The sequence below is a fragment of the Heterodontus francisci genome, chromosome 1 (assembly GCF_036365525.1).
Source record: "Heterodontus francisci isolate sHetFra1 chromosome 1, sHetFra1.hap1, whole genome shotgun sequence".
Classification (NCBI taxonomy): domain Eukaryota; kingdom Metazoa; phylum Chordata; class Chondrichthyes; order Heterodontiformes; family Heterodontidae; genus Heterodontus; species Heterodontus francisci.
Window position 1 is genome coordinate 115,842,868 of NC_090371.1, and position 20,358 is coordinate 115,863,225.

Below are 20,358 nucleotides of genomic sequence, written 5' to 3' on the forward strand. Positions count from 1 at the left end.
CTGTGGGCCAGCAGCAGAATTATAATTCACCATAATCTGTAACCTCATAGCCAGGCATATCTCTCACTCAACCATTACTATCGAGCTAGGAGACCAACCCTGGCACAATGAGGAGTGTAAAGGAACATACTGGGAAGCTAACCTGAAACTTATATGCCAAATTGGTGAATGTACAAAATAGGGCTAATTGCATGCTGAACAGCAGAAGCAGCATACTATAGACAGAGCTAAGTGATGCTAAAGCCAGTGGATCAGATCAAAGCTCTGGAGTCCTGCCATATCCAATTGTGAATGATGGTGAGCAATTAAACAATTAATGGGAGGAGGAGGCTTCAAGAACTTCCCTATCCACAATGATGATGGAATCCAGTGCATGAGTACAAAAGACAAGGTTAAAGTGTTTGCAAACACCATCAACCAGAGATGCCAAGTGAATGATCCATCTCACCCTGCTCCTAAGGTCTGCACGATCACAAATGCCAGTCTTCAGATAATTCAATTCACTCCATGTGTCAAGAAAGAGCTGACACAGTGGTACAGCAAAAGCTATGGGCCCCAACGACGTCCTGGCTGCAGTGCTGAAGACTTGTGTTCTAGAACTAGCTGCACCTCTAGTCAGGTATAGTACAGTGACAACACTGACCTCGACCCAACATTGTGGAAAATTGCCCAGCTATGTCCTGTCCACAAAAAGCAGGACAAATCCAATCCAGCTAATTACTATCAGTCTACCCTCAATCATCAACAAAGTGTTGGAAGGTGTCATTGGCTGTGCAATCAAGCAGCACTTACACAGCAATAACGTGCTCACCAATGCTCAGTTTGGGTTCCGGCAGCATGCCTCAGCTCCAAACCTCATTACGGCCTTGGTCCAAACACAGACAAAAGATCTGAATTCCAGTGGTGAGGTAAGTGTGACTACCCTTGACATCAAAGCAGCATTTGAGTGAGGGTGGCATCAAGAAACCAAGGTAAAACTGAAGTCCATGGGAATCAAGGGAAAGTTTTCCACTGCCTGGAATCATACCTATCAAGGTAAAATGGCTCTTGTTGTTGGAGGCCACAGGACATCGTTGCAGGAATTCATCAGGGCAGTGTCCTAGGCCTAGCCATCATCAACTACTCGATCAATGGCCATCCCTCCAACATGAGGTCACAAGTGGGGATTTTCACTGATGACTGCACCATATTCAGGTCCTTTTGCAATTTCTCAGATAATGAAGCAACCCGTGCCCACATTCAGCAAGATCTGGACAATATTCAGGGTTGTTCTGATAAGTGGCAAATAACATTTGCACCACACATTGCCAGGCAATGACCATCTCAAACAAGAATCTAACCATCTTCCCTTGACATTCAATAGCATTACCACTGTCAAGTCCCATAATATTAATATCCTGGGAGTCACCATTGACCATAAACTTAACTGGACCAGCCACATAAACACTGTGGCTCCAATAGCAGGTCAGAGTTTGGGTATGCTGTGGCAAATGACTCACCTCCTGTCTCCCCAAAGCCTTTCCACCATCTACAAGACACAAGTCAGGAATGTGATGGAATACTCTCCACTTGCCTGGATGAGTGCAGCTCCAAAAATACTCTAGAACTCAACACCATCCAGGACAAAGCAGCCCACTTGTTTGGCACCCCACTCACCACCTTAAACATTTACTCCCTCCACCACTGTTGAAACATGGTTGCAGTGTGTACCATCTACAACATGCACTGCAGCAACTTGCCAAGGCTTCTTTGACAACACCTGCCAAACCTCTGATCTCTACCACCCAGAGGAACAAGGGCAATTGGCTTTTGTTCACCTCCAAGTCACACACCATCCTGACTAGGAAAGATATTGCTGTTTCTTCATCATCACTGGGTCAAAAACCTGGAATTCCCTCTCTAACAGCACTCTGGGTGTACCTACACCACACGACCTGCAGCGGTTCAAGATGGCGGCTCACTACCACCTGCTCAAGGGCAACTAACGATGGGTCATAAATGCTAACCTTGCCGGTGATGCCCACCTCCCATGAATGAATAAAAAGATATGATGCAGTTGCCGTAACAGCCTGCATAATAAATTCAAGACCCGCAAGGATTTCTTTTGTCTTTGCAAATATTTTTGATTTCCCACTGTTCTCTGACAATGGTGATTGGCTGATGTGTTCAGTGAAATTCTGATCACAGCATTGCATGTAACTGGCATTCTAAAATGATACAGTGCATTGAAAGAGAAAAGAACTGCCACAGGATATGTTATATTTTCCCAGGCTACTTAGATCTTGCTGACAAAATGTTAACTGAGGATAAATTTTGTGAAGCCCGAGAAATAATGTAAGCAACTGGGATATTGTAAATAAATCCTTTGGGCAATATTATAATAATTACTATGTCTTAATAACATTTTCATGATTATTGTACTGACAATTATCTTTCTGGTTTGTGCACATGCCAGTTTTCTAAACTGTTCTTATGCAGCCTTTCGAAGTCATCTCTGTTGCTTAGCATATGACAATAAGTGAAAGTCAACTGTGCCTTGTTATATATGCAATGTTTGCTCAGAAATGTAGGGAAGAAAATAGCTTACTTAAAAAAAACTTAATTATTGGTGGTGTAAATGTATACATCAGTACATATTGTTTTTCCGGTATTACAATTAATAGGCTGCTCAGTGTGAAAAGGACGTTTTTTGTGTTATCTATGCTTTCCAAAAGCACAGAATTGCCATGATTACACAATGATGACCAAAGGATTGTGTGGAATGTAGGCCTATGTGCATAAGCATATGGTCTTTCTGACAGTAAATTACCTTTATTATTCAGAATTTGACAGTATGCTATCTTTGTCTCATTATGAAGTGATGTTAGAATAATTGGGGGGAAAAAGCTTCATGGATGACCCTTACCAGCTGAAATTTACAGAACAATGAGCATTCACATTAAGTTCAATAATTATTCAGTCACCAGGATTAGATGGGAGATAATTTTGTACTTCTGGAACACAACCGGCAGGCCTGCAGTCTTTCATGTAATATTGGTTCAAATGTCAGAGATGACTAGCGAACTATTGATTATTCATAATAACCCCGTACCTTTCTTCTGATGGTCCAATAAGCTACAGTAGTTTCAGTAGTCAATGCTTTTTTTTTGCAATGGGTTCAAATGTAGTTTTCAGGTGTTTATCTTCTAAGTTGGAAGAAGCTAAATTTTGATTTGTCAAATGTCAAGCATAAATCTGTATCATAAATCCAAACTGATCTGAATTTGATTTGTTTATGCCTAACCAAACACTAGGCTTTGTTTGCTCTACATGGACAAGTTTTATTTAAAATGACAGAATTTTGTTGCTTGGAAACTTGCAACTTTCAGTGGAAAGTTGAAGAATATGGTAATGTGGTCACATGCAGCATGTTACAATATTTTAGGCACATTGGGCAATAATTGTTTGGAGAGGACAACAACAACAACTTGTATGTATGCAGTGTATAAATGTAGTTTACCTTTAATGTAGTAAAACGTCCCAAGATGCTTCACAGGAGTGTTATCAAACAAAATTTGACACTGTACCACATAGGAGATATTAGGGCAGATGAACAAGATCTTGATCAGAAAGCTAGGTTTTAAGGAACGGGTTAAAGGAAGAACAAGGGGAAGAAAGGCGCAGTAGTTGAGGGAGGGAATTCAGGAGGTTAGGACTTTGCCTCCTCTGTGTTCCCTGTTCACTATAGGATATATGCATCCCAATTATTGCTACAGATCCGATATACAAATCCGGCTGTCTGAAAACGGAATTATCTGAAAACCGGAATTACCGAAAAGTTTTGAAAATATTTAGATGCAACAACAATTTGGTGTCAACCGATCATAATTATTTGAATTAAATTTGAAAAGGCTGAAGACACAGCTTTTTATAGTATTTTTATAGTATCCTCCTTAAAGAGTAATGTTAAGTCAATGCTTTTTTTAAGTTTAATTTTCTCTTTCAGTCAATTTCTACCCGACTTGTTTTAAAATTGTGAAATGGCGTCAGCGACTGGCAGATCCTCCCCCCGTACACCCCCACTCCCTGTCCCAGGGCTCGGCTCCAGTTGGCCAGGGATGGTACTCAAGCAGATAATAACCGAGGTTATCCTTGGGCTCTGGCTGACTTGGAGGGTAGTTGTCAGCTCCATGTGTCTAAAATCCAGGAAAATCCCGAAATCCGACATGGTCTCAGTCCCGAGGATGCCAGATTTTGCATATCGGACCTATACCTTATTAGCCTACGTAACTTAAGTTTTCCCTGTGTCCATTCACTGGCACACTTTGGTTGCCGCTCCAGACCCAAGCCTGTCACCACATTTCCACATTATTATTTTCCTCCCTCTTTTTACTTCTTTTCTCCCTGCCCACCTAAACCCTTTTCTCCTGTTGTTACGCCTCCTTTCATTTCTCCCCACTTGGGTACTATGCCCTCCAAAATCTCCATCCCAAACCTTCAGTACTCCTTGACCTTCCCACTCTCCTGAGACCATCCCAGGCTTGACTCCCTCTTAGATAAGGCTACAGTTTCCCTCTGTCCCTCTCGGTATTCTCCAAAGGGCCCATCAAGGCACTCGTCGCTGCCTGATTACGAGTAGCAACCAACTGCCCCACCCTACTCTCTCGCTGACCTCCCATCCAGCGCGCTGTCTGGGGGCTATTCTTGCCAATCTCCTCCCTGTCCAACTCACCCTTCCCAGACCTGATCCTGTGTACTCTTGCCAGTGGCTCAGTTCTCATCACCCCTCGATGAATCTCCCTCCGGAATGTTCATTCACTCGTGAACAAAGTCCTTGCAATCCATGAGCTTATTGTGGATGATTACATCAACATCATGGCCTTGATGGAAACCTGGCTGAGGGGTGATGACACATTTCCCCCTAATTGAAGCTACCCTGCCTGGCTATACCTTTCACCACTTGCCTCGCCTAGACAGTCACACTGGTGGTGTGGTGCTTATTATCAAATCACACCTTGGCCTGATCCCCCTACTCCCCTGGCACCTTCTCTTCCTTTGAGTATCTCACCTTGTTCCATCCTCTCATCTCTCATTTAAAGTCCTCGTTCTCCACCACCTGCCCAAATACCATGCCAATTTTCTCAATTAGCTATTTTCACTGCTTTCCACCCTCAGTCTCTGAAGTGATTTCAACCTCCCCTTCAATTCATCATGTTCTCTCTTCTCACTGCCCTCTTTAATCTATCCCTCCATGTAAACTCCCCAATCCATAGTCACAGTCACCCCTTTGAACTTGCCATCTCATGTGGCCTCACCACTCCCTTTGTATCTAACATAGATAGGGCCATCTCTGATCACTTCCTTATATGGCTCTCCACCTACATCCTTCTTCAGCCTCAAAACCCTACTTCCTTCTGTTTCTGCCCCTAGAAATAAATCTCCCCAAACTCACTTAGAACTGCATTTTCAAAATGTTAATTGTTTAGCCTTTGGCCCTCTGCTCGCTACGACATTTCTGCAGCTACTGATCGACTTAACCACACCCTCACCTCCATCTTTGATGCCCTAGTCCTCATTGAAACCATTACTCTTTCTCATCCTGGCTGTTCCCTCGAATACGGCCCTCATCTCTGCTCCCTATGGCATTGGTATATAGAAATCAGTGACTCTGTATAGTTACTTTGAATAATCTTTACCCGACTGAATAAACACTGACTCTGTACAGTTATACAGTGATCGATCCTTATGTTGCTGAATAAACCCTGACTCTGTGCAGTTGCACAGCGAGCGATCCGTAGACTGGTGAGCCAACTGTGACTCTGCAGTGCCACCACCTGGTGGGAGGTCAAGGCATTGAAGTGGATGATCAGCCATGATCGTATTGAATGGCGGAGCAGGCCTGATGGGCTGAATGGCCTACTCCTGTTCCTATGTTCCTACGTTAAGTCCAAGGGATGCAGACTTAAACAGATATTGTGGACAACTGACTTAGCCATTTACCACCAGATCTGGCTGGAACACATAAAGCACTATCGGGTCCTGCTCTCATCTGCAAAAATTGTTCACTATTCCAGGATCATCCTGGAATGCAAAGATAACCCTTGGTTTCTTTGCTCTAGTACAATCTGTCTTCTTAAATACTTCTCCCCTGTCTCCTTTATTCTCATCTCTAACAACAAGTGCAAGGAGCTCATGGAATTTTTTTGTCACCAGGATTAAAACCATCCAATCAGCTACTCTGCCACTTCCCTCCCATCCCTTAGCCTACCAGGCCAAATCTCATCTAAGGCTGCCCCCACCCTAGCCCTGAACTTGTTCCCTTCTCTAGTTTCTCTCCTAACCTACCTCATGCCCTCTTCATCATTGGTGGCCGTGCCTTCAGTTGCCTGGGGCCCAAAGCTCTGGAATTTGCCCCCTACTTCTCTCTGCCTCTCTAATCTGCTTTCCTCTTTTAAGATATACCTTAAAATCTACATTTTTTGCCAAGCTTTTGGTCATCTGCCCTAATATCTTCTTATGTGACTCGGTGTCATATTTTGTTTCATAATGCCCCTGTGAAACACTTTTATTACATTAAAGGTGCTAAACACTTTTGTCGGTGGTTTTGGCAGCTGAAGCCACAGCCACTAATGGTGGAGCAATAAAAAAAATCAGGAATTCTCAAGAAGCCAGAATTAGAGGCACATAGATATCTTAGAGCACAGTGACGCAGTGGTTAGCACCGCAGCCTCACAGCTCCAGTGACCTGGGTTTCGATTCTGGGTACTGCCTGTGCGGAGTTTGCAAGTTCTCCCTGTGACTGCATTGGTTTCTGCTGGGTGCTCTGGTCTCCTCCCACAGCCAAAGACTTGCAGGTTGATAGGTAAATTGCCCCTAGTGTAGGTAGGTGGTAGGAGAATGGTGGGGACGTGGTAGGGAATATGGGATAAATGTAGGATTAGTATAAATAGGTGGCTGTTGGTCAGCACAGACTCGGTGGGCTGAAGGGCCTGTTTCAGTGCTGTATCACTATGACTAGAGGGCTGGAGAAGATTCCATAGATAGGGAGGGGTGAGGCCATGGAGGGATTTGAAAACAAGAATGAGAATTTTAAAATCAACATTTCTTTAACTGGGAGCCAATGTAGGATAGTATATGCAGGGGTGATGAATGAATGAAACTTGGTGTGAGTTAGGACATGTGCAACATAGTTTTGGATGACCTCAAGTTTACGGAGGGTCGAATGTGAGAGACTAGCCAGGAAAGTATTCGAATAGTCAAGTCTAGAGGTGACAAAGGCATGAATGAGGGTTTCAGTAGCTGATGAACTGAGACGAGGGCTGAGTCAGACAATATTACGCAGGTGGAAATAGATGACGTTAGTAATGGTGCAGATATGTGTTTGGAAGCTTGACTCAAGGTCAAATATGACACCAAGGTTGTGAGCTGTCTGATTCAGACTCAGACAATTGCCAGGGAGAGGGTTGGAATCACTTGCTAGGGAATGGAGTTTGTGGCGGGGACCAAACACATTAGCTTTGGTCTCCCAATATTTAGTTGGAGGATCTTTCTGCTCATCCAGTACTGGTATAAGAATCCTGGAAAATCCCTACATCGGATTTTCTTGCCAATTGATGAGCGCTAACTTAAATACATGACTGACTGATTGTAAATTAGAGTTTTTACTAGTTGTGATATGCTAATGTATTTATACCGAGCTATATTTTTTAACGCTGTTTGTAATATGTCCTGGTTAAAAGTGGCTGAGAGGTGACATGATGGGAAATTCTGGTCTGGACCTTTACTGACCACGTGTTTATTGACCCCCAAGGGCTGAATTTTCAGGGGCCCCGAAGTTGAGAATGGAGGCCAGGGTTGGGGGAGGGAGGTGGGGGCCAAAAATATGGCCCCTAGGCAGCATGTCAATTTCAAAGCACCTATCCCAGGCCCAGTGATACTCACCAGGCCGGTGAGGAGGAGTGGGGGGAGCAGGACAGAAATCCCACTGTCCTCCCCATTGAGGTCAATTAAAGTGGGAGGGTGCAATATTTAAAATGAACAGCTGAAAGGAGGCAGGTACATAGTGGGAAGCTAGCTATTCGAGGGTCAATGGGGCAAAGGGGGCTGGGCACTTGGTAAGAGGGTGCCCTTGATGCTGCATAGGTTGCCAGGATAGTAGGAACTCAGTGCCCGAGCTTTGAATGGGGTTGGCACCCCCCCCCCACCCCTCCCAGCATCATGGGGGGAGAAGAGCAGGGGTCAAGGCTGCCAAGGACAACCGGGCAGCCACTTGCCAGAAGGAGGATTCCAGTTTCCGAATGGGGGCAAAACTGTCAGATTTTGGGCCCAGTGGCAATGAGCGCCAATACCCATCACAGGAAGGGCAGAACCCCAGGTATCAGGAGGCACAGGAGAGGAAAGAAGCACAGGAAGCCAAGGAAGCCATTAGAGTAGGATAGACAAAATTACACCTGTAGTTTAATGCAGTCATTTGAGGAGCTGTAATCTTGGTTGCATCACACACTCAGCTTTTTTTCACAATGTTTTAAGTAGAGAAAATGTTGTTAATTCTGATTTATAAAGTAGAAAATGTGTATTGCAATGACATGTCTCTTGACAGGATCTTCACATATTTAGAAGGCTGCGTTAACATTGTTATTTTGCATTGAAATAATTTTTACAAATTAGAGTTGGCTTCAAAATATATTTTGCTCAATGTATGCTCAAGGAACAGCATCTCATCTTTCGATTAGGCACTTTACAGCCTTCCAACATGGAGTTCAACAAATTCCGTTCAGAAACCTCCCTCCTTTTTTTTCAGAAGGCAGCTGTTGGTAATGATTCTGTTATTCCCACTTACAGCTCTTCTGGATCCATCTTTTGTTTCTTTACTTGTCCCATTAACACCTCCTTTTGTCTTGCACCATCATCTCTTTTGCCATTTAATTTCTTCTGTCTCCCACTCTATCACTGACCTAAACCTTTGTTCTTTCCTCCTCTCCCCGCCCTTTCCCTACCTCTGTACTTGTTTAAAATCTGTTACAACTTGAACTTTTTCCAGTTCTGATGAAAGGTTGTTGACCTGAAACATTGGCCTGGATTTGAGTCTGTCAGCAAATATCATGCAGGGGGGGGCGGGGTCTGCTTTGAGGTCTGATTTCCTGAATGTCCTGCAGTTTTTAACTGCAGTTTTTAACTGCAGGGCTCCTTTAAAATGATTTCTGTCAGTTACCTGTCCACAGGTAGCCTGATCAGGCTAGAGGCCTGTTGGGCAGGAAGCCTACAACACAAGGCCACATCCGAGGAGACCAGGTAGGTCTAGCGGCGAGAGGTGTTTTAGAGATCAATAGGCGGTGGGGAGAAGATCCCAATCACAGGGAGGGGGTCTGATTGTGAAGGGGTGGTCCCAATCGCAGGATCGGTTCTGATCACGTAGGAGACATCCAGTTGAGTGTGGACATCTGGATCACGTGTGGCTGTCCTAATTTCAGAGGGGGATCTTGATCATGGGCTAGGAGTTTTTCGATGTTTGGTGAGGTCCAATGTTGCTTTGGAGGCTTCAATAGTGTTTGGGAAGGGGCTCGATGGTGCTCGGAGGGCATCCTGTTGTAGTCAGGGGTGTCCAATGATGGTCAGGTGAGCACGTGGTGATGTTGGGGTTCGAAGTGGAGGGATCAGACAGATTGCGGGGATGTGTGGGGTGGTTAGCTTGTTGGACCAGGGATACACACTTCTGCTCTCCTGATCTACAAGTAATGCTACTTACCACATGGATTCAGCCCTTTTAGTTTAGAGTTTAGAGATACAGCACTGAAACAGGCCCTTCGGCCCACCGAGTCTGTGCCGACCATCAACCACCCATTTATACTAATCCTACACTAATTCCATATTCCTACCATATCCCCATCTGTCCCTATATTTCCCTACCACCGACCTATACTAGGGGCAGTTTATAATGGCCAATTTACCTACCAACCTGCAAGTCTTTGGCATGTGGGAGGAAACCGGAGCACCCGGAGGAAACCCACGCAGACACAGGGAGAACTTGCAAACTCCACACAGGCAGTACCCGGAATCGAACCCGGGTCGTTGGAGCTGTGAGGCTGCGGTGCTAACCACTGCGCCACTGTGCCGCCCCTTGTGGAGTTTCCTGAGACCTAGGAAACCCAGTCTACACAAATTAAAAATACAATGACTATAATCTCCTCCAGCCCCACAACACTCAGAAATATCTTCTTCTTTGGCCTCCTTGTCTCGAGAGACAATGGGAAAGTGCCTGGAGGTGGTCAGTGGTTTGTGGAGCAGCGCCAGAAGTGGCTATAAAGGCCAGTTGTAGAGTGACAGACTCTTCCACAGGCGCTGAAGATAAAATTGTTTGTCGGGGCTAATACACAGTTGGCTCTCCCCTTGCGCTTCTGTCTTTTTTCCTGCCAACTGTTAAGTCTCTTCGACTCACCATTCTTTAGCCCCGCCTTTATGGCTGCCCGCCAGCTCTGGCGATCACTGGCAACTGACTCCCACAACTTGTGGTCAATGTCACAGAACTTCATGTTGCATTTGCAGACGTCTTTAAAGCGGAGACATGGACGGCCGGTGGGTCTGATACCAGTGACGAGCTCGCTGTACAATGTGTCTTTGGGGATCCTGCCATCTTCCATGCAGTTCACATGGCCAAGCCATCTCAAGCGCCGCTGGCTCAGTAGGGTGTATATGCTGGGGATGTTGGCCGCCTTGAGGACTTCTGCTTTAGATTAGATTAGATTCGAGATACAGCACTGAAACAGGCCCTTCGGCCCACCGAGTCTGTGCCGAACATCAACCACCCATTTATACTAATCCTACACTAATCCCATATTCCTACCAAACATCCCCACCTGTCCCTATATTTCCCTACCACCTACCTACACTAGTGACCATTCATAATGGCCAATTTACCTATCAACCTGCAAGTCTTTTGGCTTGTGGGAGGAAACCGGAGCACCCGGAGAAAACCCACGCAGACACAGGGAGAACTTGCAAACTCCACACAGGCAGTTCCTGGAATCGAACCCGGGTCCCTGGAGCTGTAAGGCTGCGGTGCTAACCACTGCGCCACTGTGCCGCCTTTGGAGATACGGTCCTGCCACCTGATGCCAAGGATTCTCCAGAGGCAGCAAAGATGGAATGAGTTGAGATGTCGCTCTTGGCTGACATATATTGTCCAGGCCTCGCTGCTGTAGAACAAGGTACTGAGGACACAGGCTTGATACACTCGGACTTTTGTGTTCCATGTCAGTGCGCCATTTTCTCACACCCTCTTGGCTAGTCATAAATATCTACACTACTCAAATTCTGGCTTTTTAAATACTGTTGAGCTTAGTTGCTCCACTATTGGCAGCTAGGTCTTTGACTGCTGGGGTTCAAAGCTCTGAAATTCCTTCCTTACACTTCTCCACCTCTCTGTCTTGCTTCCCTCCTTTAAGATGTTCCTTAAAACTTACCTCTTTGACCAAGCTTTTAGTCATCTGCCCGAATATTTCTTTTGTGGCTTGGTGTCATATTTTGTTTTATTTTGTCTCTGTGAAGCACTTTGGAATGGTTTATTATTTTAAAGGTGCTATATAAATACACATTGTTGTTGTTATTGAAATGAAGGCAGGCAGCCTTATTATAATATTTAACAGACCAACCGGCCTCCCGCGAGTGGATTGGTTGCCCATCCTTCAGCCTGCCTTCATTAAAAGCAGAAGTGGATGGGTTCAAGGCAAATTGTGTTCCTGATTCAAAATTTGAATTTTGACCTCTGACGTGACCCTAATGTACCAGTTTTGGGAGTCCATTAATTCTGTGTCTCTCCACTGATTGTAATACTGATTTGGATCGCAATACTAGAAGTGATGGTTCCACCAGTATCCCATAATCTTCCAACTAATAGTAGCAGTAAACATCAGCCATTGGCAATTATCTGCTGTGCTTTATTTATCGGGGATAGGCAGGAAAATGGTGTTGAGACTATGGTCAGATTAGCCATGATCTTATTCAATGGCAGAGCAGGCTCGAGGGGCCAAATGGCCTACTCCTGCTCCTATTTCTTATATTCTTATGTTCAAACAAATCCCTATGTTGAACACCCTCCCACTGTACTGCATTTTGATTCTCTGAAGTATTTTTTTTCTCAATAAACAGCAGCTTTGCCCATTCAATTATAATGCTGTGCTTTCCTACTGAACCATTATTTTCCTCTATTCCTTAGTGTGATTTGAATTCCCTAATATGATACTCCCACTGCCAAATTCTGACCTAGAAATGATAGCATCATGCTAATTTTTCAGACACAAAAAGGGCACCTAAGTATTCCAAACATTGGGTGGCACACACGCAGAAGTCCCAGAACGAAAATGCACGATCCACCAGATTGGATTGGTGCCACCATATGCATCCAGGATGTGCACCAGTAGTATTCAAAAACCTCACTATAATGTTATAATCAGGGTCCTACGCTGATTGTAGCACCCTTTTGTGAGATTGTCTTCCCCAATGCTTGCCTCGCCATATGATAAATTCACCTAGCGCATCACGGAACAAAGTCAATAAGGACCCTGCTGGAGCACTATATACAAGGTTTATCCCTTCCATACAGGTTAGGTATCGGTTTCCCCTATTAGATTTCTGGTCATGTTCTCTGCCTTTTTTTTGGTTACTGTCTTTATGACCCTTAACTTTTAATCTACAGGGTCATTCTCGGTTTCAATAGGTGATTTCCACAACACCTCCCAGTTCACTGTACACTTTTTTTTTTAACACAAAAATCTTCTTCCAGATGGACCAACTGAAGCACGAGGAGAGAGCACAATCCGGCCAATTACTGCGCATCAGTCTACTCTCAGTCATCAGAAAACTGATGAAATGTGTCATTGACAGTGCTATCAAGTGGCATGTACTCAGCAATAACCGACTCACCAATGCTCAGTTTAGGTTCCACCAGGACCATTCGGGTCCAGGCCTCATTACAGCCTTGGTGCAAACATGTACAGAAGAGCTGAATTCCAGAGGTGAGGTGAGGTTAGCATAACTGCCCTTGACATCAAGGCAGCATTTGACCGAGTGTGGCATCAAGGAGCCCGAGTAAAATTGAAGTAAATGGGAATCAGGGGGAAAACCCTACATGAGTTGGAGTCATACCTAGCACATAGAAAGATGGTTGTGGTTATTAGAGGCCAATCATCTCAGCCTCAGGACATCACTCTAGGAGTTCCTCAGAGTAGTGTCCTAAGCTCAAACATCTTCAGTTGCTTCATCAATGACTTACTCTCCATCAAAGGGTCACAAGTGGGGGTCTTTATTATGATTGCACAGTGTTCAGTTCCATTCGCAACTCCTAAGATAATGAGGCAGTCCATGCCAGCATGCACCAAGACATGGACAAAATTCAAGCTAGGGCTGATAAGTGACAAGTAACATTTGTGCCACACAAATGCCAGGCAATGACCATTCCAACAAGAGAGAATCTAACCATTTCGCTTTGATATTCAATGGCATTACTATCACTGAATCCCCCATTGTCAATATCCTGGGGATCACTATTGACCAGAAACTTAACTAATCCAGCTACACAAATGCTGTTGCTACAAGTGCAGGTGAGAGGCTGGGAATTCTGCAGAAAGTAACTCATCTCCTGACTCCCCAAAGCCTGTCCACCATCTACAAGGTACAAATCAGGAGTGTGATGGAATACGCTCCACTTGTCTGGATGGGTGCAACTCCAGCAACACTCAAGATGCTCAACTCCATACAGGACAAAGCAACTTGCTTGATTGGCACCCCATCTACCACCTTCAACATTCACTCCCACCACCACCAATGCACAGCGATAGCAGTGTGTGCCATCTACAAAATGCACTACAACAACTCACCAATGCTCCTTCGACAGCACATTCCAAACTAACAACCTCTACCATTTGGAAGGACAAGGGCAGCAGATGCATGGGAACACCACCACCTGCAAATTCTACTCCAAGTCACACACCATCCTGGCTTGGAATTATATCACTGTTCCTTCACTGTTTCTCAGTCAAATCTTGAACTCCCTCCCTAACAGCACTGTGGGTGTACCACATGGACTGCAATGGTTCAAGAAGATGGCTCACCACTACCTTCTCAAGGGCAATTAGGGATGGGCAACAAATGCTCGCCTTGCCAGCAATGCCCATATCCCATGAATGAATAATAAAAGCTTAAGCTTAACAAGAAAATAAAGCATAATCTTAGCTCCCAAAAATGGGTTGTTTGGGGGCATGTCGGACATTAAAATGCAAAAAGTCTGGAACAGGAACTGAACCAGACTTGAACCCAGTCACCTCTGGTTTTAATGGAGGCAGGATGAGGGATAGGCAACAATCCACTCATGGGGAGTAGGTTGTCATTTAAATATTATAATGAGGCTGCCTGTCTTAATGTTAACAGTCATTCTATTTTTAACCACATGCAGCTGTGCTTTTCAGGCCTCAGGAAACTTGGCAGCTAAAAGAAAACAAGTAGGGCTGAATCCATGAGATAAGTGACTCTACAGCAATGTTTGTGGACCAGAAAACCAGGAGTGTTCCCTCCAGTCCCAGCAAGGTACCCAGTAGACAGAACCACCAACTGTGATCTGTCTGCTTCACTCCATGAGCATCTTACCCTGCTACCATGATCTGTTTCTCCTTTACTGCCATCCGCCCCCTCGTCCATCATTGGATCTCTCCCCAATGGATTTTCAAACATCACATGTGACATCAAGGAGCCCTAATAAATTGAAGTCAATGGGAATCATGGAAAACTCTCTGCTGGTTGGAGTTGTACCTAGCACAAAGGAAGATGGTTGTGGTTGTTGGAGGCCAATCATTTCAGCCCCAGAACATTGCTGCAGGAGTTCCTCAGGGTAGTGTCCTAGGCCCAACCATCTTCAGCTGCTTCATTAATGACCTATCCTCCATCTTAAGGTCAGAATTGGAAATGTTAGTTGAAGATTGCACAGTGTTCTGTTCCATTTGCAGTTCCTCAGATACTGAAGCGTCCATGCCCATATGCAGCAAGACCTGCACAAAATTCAGTCTTGGGCTGATAAGTGGCAAGTAACATTCTGGTGCCAGGGACAAGGATGTCACTGAATAGCTACAGAACACCTTGAAGGGAGAAAGTGAACAGCCAGCAGTCGTGATCCACATTGGTACCAATGACCTAGATAGGAAGAGGGATGTGGTCCTGCAGAAAGAGTTTAGTGAGCTAGGTAAGAAATTAGCAGGTAGGACCTCAAAAGTAGGAATCTCTGGATTACTCCTAGTACTAAACACAAGTGAGTATAGAAATAAGAGGACATAGCAGATAAATGTGTGGCTGGAAAGATGATGCAGGAGGGAGGGTTTTAAATTCCTGGGAGACTGGGACCAGTTCTGGAGAAGATATGAGCTGTACAGGCTGGACAGATTGCACCTGAACAGAGCTGGGATGAATTTCCTTGTGGGGCTATTTGCTTGTGCTATTGGGGAGGGTTTAAAAGACTTGGTGGGCGTGGGGGAGGGCCTGGGAAACAGGAGAAAATGCAAGACAGAAACACCAAGGTGCACAGAGAACTGGGAGAGACAGATAGCACTAGAGAACTAAATAATAATTAGGTGGGATCAGAGTGAGAGTGTTAGAGAAGGGATTAGTTCTGTATTAGATGGGAGTGGATTGAGAAGGACTACATGGAACGCAAAGACAGGATTACAATATATGTATGTAAACACACAAACGACCGGATTTTATTGTCGAGCAGAGGGTGCAAAACACACTGATGGTGGCCTCCCCAACCCCCCAATCATGTGGTAGGGGCAGCAACAGGGACGCTGTGAACGGTGTCACCTGATGCAGAAGCAGTTGCTGCTGCCATTTTTAAAAGGCTGCCAGCCCTGCAAACAAAATGCAGAGTTGACCCCTTCCTCTCCTCAGTGATGCCAGCTTCTCATGGACAGGAAATTGAAGGCACATGAGTGCCACACGCTGAGCTCAAGATCGGGAACGGATGGGAAGATCGCGGCGGATGACGTTGAAATTTATGCAGGGAGGTATTTTAAATATTTAAACAAGGGTTATAGAGTCATAGAGTCATGGAGTCGTACAGCATAGAAACAGGCCAGTCGGCCCAGTGCGTCCAAGCTGACCATAATGCCTATCTATACTAATCCCACCTGCCTGCATTAATTCCATATCCCTCTATGCCTTGCTCATTCAAGTACCTGTCCAGATGCCTCTTAAATGTTGCTACTGTTCCTGCCTCCACCACCTCCTCTGGCAGCTCATTCCTGTAACAGTTGGGGAAGGGTTTCCTGTAAAACAGTTCAGTTTGTGCATCTGTTATTCTGTCTGAGTTCCATGGCCAATGCAAACATTTAGGTTGGCAGGCAACGAAGTTCTGATTTCCGAGGTTCACTGACTCACAGAGTGAAGGGGGCAGCCTGCTTCCATCAGCTTTTGCCATGTTATATTTAAAGCTCCTGGCCCAGTTATGTGGAGTAATTTTACTTTTATAAGACAGTTTATTAAATTACCCCTTTGATCCCCTTTAAACCTCCTCCCCCTCACCTTAAGTCTATGCCCTCTAGTTTTAGTCACCCCTACCATAGGAAACAGACTCTGGCTATCTACCCTATCTATGCCTCTCATCATTTTATATACCTCTATCATGTCCCCTCTCAGCCTCCTTCGCTCCAGGGAAAACAGACCCAGCCTATCCAATCTCTCTTTATAACTCAAGCTCTCCAAACCAGGCAAAATCCTTGTGAATCTTTTCTGCACCCTCTCTAGCTTAATCACATCTGTCACAGCACGGTGGAGGTGTGGCCATGGAGCTTCCCCATCCCTGGGAAACTCAGGCCTGGCAATCCTGGCATTGGGTTCTGTGCCACCAACCGCCACTTCAATTCTTCAGCACACTGCCGCCACAAAACTCGATGTCAGGCTGATCACAAGGTCAAATCCAAAGTGTGGTGCATAAGATTGGTTAACAACAAGCACAAATAGCAGTGTGGAAATATGATGTAGTAGCAATAACGGAAATGTGGCTTAAAAATGGCAAGGACTGGGTGCTTAATATACAAGGATATAAAGTGTTCAGAAAGATGGAGAAGGAATAAAGGGAGGTGGGGTGGCATTACTGTTTAGGGAAGACATTGCAATGTTGGAAAGGGAGGATGCCCTTGAAGGGACAAGGACAGAATCATTTGGTTAGAGTTGAGGAGCAAAAAGGGTATGATCACATTACTAGGGGTATTCTAAGGGCCTCCAAATAGTGAGAGAGAATTAGAGGAGCAAAACCGCAGGGAAATCATAGAGATGTGCAAGATCTATAAGGTGGTGATATTGGGGGACTTTAATTTCCCAAATGTCGATTGTGTTAATTTTAGAGTAAAAGGTAAGGAAGGGGAGACATTTCTGAAATGTGTTCAGGAGAACCTCCTTAATCAGTATGTTCTCAGCCCAACTAGAAAGGAGGCATTGCTGGATCTGGTGCTGGAAAATGAGGTGGGTCAAGTGTTTGTGGGGGAGCAACTAGGTAAGAGCAATCAACGTATCATAAGATTTAGACTAGTAATGGAGAAAAGCAAGGAACAAAATAACGGAAAACATCGAGATTGGAAGAGGGATAATTTCAACATGATGAGAAGGGATCTAGCCAGGGTAGAATGGAATCAAAGAGCTGTATCAGAACAATGGGTTATCTTTAAGGAAGAGATGCTTCAGGTACCGGATAGGCACATTCCAACAAGGGCAAAAGAACAGGGCTTCTTGGATGACAAGGGAGATAGAGATTATGATGAAATAAAAGATTAGGGTGTATGATGCATGTCAGGGAACTCTTCAAGTGAGAACCAGGCCATATACAATAAGTTGAGAGGGGAGGTGAAGAGGAAAATAAAACTGGCAAAGAGAGAATATGAGAGTAGAATGGCAGTCAACATAATAGGGAACCCGAAGATCTTCTACTGCCATGTAAATAATAAGCGAGTAGTAAGAGGTGGAATGGGGCCAATTAGGGACAAAGAGGGTATTATATGCCTAGAGGCACAAGGCAAGGCTAATATGCTTAACAAGTACTTTGTATCAGTGTTCACTAAGGGAATAGAATCTCACAAAATATCAGTAGAAGTGGAGAGATTAGAGGCAATGGATAGGGTAAAATTGAAAGGGGGCAGGTACTAAAAAGACTGGCTATGCTTAGGGTAGATAGGTCACCTGGTCTGGATGATCTGGATCTCAGGTTGCTAAAGGAAATGGGGATGGAGATAGTGGAAGGGCTTGCCATAATCTTCCAATCTTCCCTGGATATGGAAGAGGTGTCAGAGGATTGGAGAGTGGCAAATGTGACACCCTTATTCAAGAAAGGGTGTAAAGACAGTCCTAGCAACTACAGGCCAATGAGTTTAACATCAGTGGTGGATTAGGTTTTAGAAACCATAATCAGAAAAAATCAACACACACTTGGAGAGGCTCAAGTTCATTAAAGATAGCCAGCACGTATTTGTAAAAAGCAGATCATTCTTGACTAAGCTAATTGCATTTTTTGTTGATGTAACAGAGAAGGTTGATGAAGGGAATGCAGTGGATGTTGTTTATATGGATTTTAAGAAAGCGTTTGATAAGGTGCCACATAGAAGGCTAGTTAACAAAATTGAGGTTCATGGAATAATAGAGTCAGTGTTTAATTGAAGAAAAAATTGGCTTAAAGACAGAAAACGAGTTGTAGTAAATGATTGCTTTTCAGACTGGAGGATGATAGACAGTGGTGTTCTCCAAGGGTCAGTGCTGGCACCACTGCTTTTTTTGCTATATATAAATATCTTGGATCTTGGAATATAGAGTAGAATCTGAAAATTTGCCGATAACACCAAACTTGGAGGTGCGGCAAACAGTGAAGATGATATGAATCTCCTGCAGCAGTACGTAGGTAAGCCAGCAGAGTGGGCAGACAGGTGGCAAATGGAATTTAATACTGAAAAGTGTGAGGTGATGCATTTTGGCAGAAGAAATAGGGAGATGCAATATAGACTTAATGGCACAGTTCTAAAAAATGTGCAGGAACAGAGGAACCTGGGGGTGCTTGTGCATAGATCTTTGAAGGTGGCAGGACACATTGAGAGAGTGGTTAGTAAAATATATGTGATTTATAAGGATGTGATTTATTACTTGGGGTCCTTGCCCGTCTAAGAGCGAAGTCCAAAGTACGGAAAGTCCTCATCAGAGAACTCCTCTTTGCTGACGATGCTGCTTTAACATCTCACACTGAAGAGTGCCTGCAGAGTCTCATTGACAGGTTTGCGTCTGCCTGCAATGAATTTGGCCTAACCATCAGCCTCAAGAAAACGAACATCATGGGGCAGGACGTCAGAAATGCTCCATCCAACAATATTGGCGACCACGCTCTGGAAGTGGTTCTAGAGTTCACCTACCTAGGCTCAACTATCACCAGTAACCTGTCTCTAGATGCAGAAATCAACAAGCGCATGGGTAAGGCTTCCACTGCTATGTCCAGACTGGCCAAGAGAGTGTGGGAAAATGGCGCACTGACACGGAACACAAAAGTCCGAGTGTATCAGGCCTGTGTCCTCAGTACCTTGCTCTACGGCAGCGAGGCCTGGACAACGTATGCCAACCAAGAGCGACGTCTCAATTCATTCCATCTTCGCTGCCTTCGGAGAATACTTGGCATCAGGTGGCAGGACTATATCTCCAACACAGAAGTCCTTGAAGCGGCCAACACCCCCAGCTTATACACACTACTGAGTCAGCGGCGCTTGAGATGGCTTGGCCATGTGAGCCGCATGGAAGATGGCAGGATCCCCAAAGACACATTGTACAGCGAGCTCGCCACTGGTATCAGACCCACCGGCCGTCCATGTCTCCGCTATAAAGACGTCTGCAAACGCGACATGAAATCGTGTGACATTGATCACAAGTCGTGGGAGTCAGTTGCCAGCATTCGCCAGAGCTGGCGGGCAGCCATAAAGACAGGGCTAAATTGTGGCGAGTCGAAGAGACTTAGTGGTTGGCAGGAAAAAAGACAGAGGCGCAAGGGGAGAGCCAACTGTGCAACAGCCCCGACAAACAAATTTCTCTGCAGCACCTGTGGAAGAGCCTGTCACTCCAGAATTGGCCTTTATAGCCACTCCAGGCGCTGCTTCACAAACCACTGACCACCTCCAGGCGCGTATCCATTGTCTCTCGAGATAAGGAGGCCCAAAAGAAAAGAAATAAATAGAGGCATTGAGTATAAAGGCAGTGATGTTAGGCTGAACCTTTATAAAGCACTGGTTAGGCCCCAACTGGAGTATCACATCCAGTTCTGGTCACCACACTTCAAGAAAATTTGAGCGTACTTGAGAGGGTGCAGAGGAGATTTACCAG